The sequence below is a fragment of the Merops nubicus genome, unplaced genomic scaffold, assembly GCF_000691845.1.
Source record: "Merops nubicus isolate BGI_N331 unplaced genomic scaffold, ASM69184v1 scaffold15033, whole genome shotgun sequence".
Lineage (NCBI taxonomy): Eukaryota > Metazoa > Chordata > Aves > Coraciiformes > Meropidae > Merops > Merops nubicus.
The window spans coordinates 963-2,376 of record NW_008601062.1 but is presented as its reverse complement, the minus strand read 5'-3'; positions in this window follow the sequence as shown (position 1 = coordinate 2,376).

The window sequence follows — 1,414 nt, the reverse complement described above, 5'->3', positions numbered from 1 at the left end:
GTGCCCCACAGATGCGCGTGGCAGCCATGAGTCTGGGGCTGGTGTCATGCCCAGGCAATGCCAAGCCATGCTGGGGTCATCTCTTCTGAAGGGGTCCTCGCAGTGAAGCCTGTTCAGCAGCAGTGGGGCAGCTCTTCATGCTGTGAGCCAGGGGACAGGCAGCAAGGGCGGGTGAAAGAAGACTTGGCGGGGCTAGGCACGTTCTGGAGTAGGGACAGATCCTGCCTTTTGGAAAGAGAAGCTGTGCTTTCTCCAAATATCTCCTAGGAGCCAGCCAAGCTCTATTACCTTTCGGTGTCTGTTCCACATAGCTGGGTTTCTCCTCCATGCTCCAGGAACCATGAGTGGAGATCGCCTGTTGTCTTAAATCTACAGAAGAGCACAGGAGTGTCCCTCCCAACCCTGGCCTCTTGCTTCCAGCAACACTGGGTGCCCTCTCCCATAGGACAGGCCCACAGCCATGGCTCAGGGCATCTTTTAGATGACCTTCCAGCCAAGCCTGTGTGGCTTTTGCTGTGCTTGCAAGCCCATCACACAACAGGCTTTCGGGGAAAGTGCTTCTGCCTTTCAGTTTCAGTGTCACCACTCTCCTTCCTGTCTTCATTTAGTTGCCATGTGATGGAGCGGGATGTCCCCAGTGCTGTCCCCAAGCCCACGCTGTCCCTCCACCTTCCTCTCCCAGCCAAGCAGGTGAGGTTTTGCCTCACCAGTTTTCCTGCTCACCCCAGAACCTGCAACACCCTTGGCCCCACGCAGAAGGGCCCAACTCCATGAGCAAGCTGCAGCTCTGGCTGTTGGTACACGGGGCCCATGGCAGCAAACCCAACCCCAAGACCCTCACCAGAGAGGTCCAGGTGCAAGCAAGTACTCACAGTGGAAGCTCAATCCGACGAGGATGGTTTGTGTCAGCAGGAGCAGCAAGGAGAGGGAAGCCAGGGTGGACAAGGAGAGGAAAGCCAGGCTGAGGGCTGCTGAGCCCCACGGCAGCCACACTGGCTGCTGAGGAGCTGAGAAAGGGAGTTAACCTGGGTCCTGGAGGCTTGGTGGGAACAGTGAGGACCCCTCAGCCAGGAGAGGTCTGTGAAGTCTGACCAGGGTCTCAGGAGGCAGAAGGAGAGCCCCGGAAAACTGAGGGAGAGCCCATTTGCAGCACCATGACCATCCCAGAAGTTGTCTCCCTGCAGACAGCACTTGGCATGGGGTGGGGAGAGCAAAGCAGGAGGTGTCTGTATGTGGTGTGGCACTGGGGTGCAGTGGGCATGCCATGCCCTTGAGCCTCTCCTGCCCCCCACCCCTGAGAGCAAGCAGTCTGTATCGGCACTGGAGGGAAGCTGTTTGGGAGAGGATGCTCGAGAGGGGTGAGTGGAAGGAACAGCGCTAAGGGAGTGTCCCTGAAGAGGTCAAGGAGCTGCAG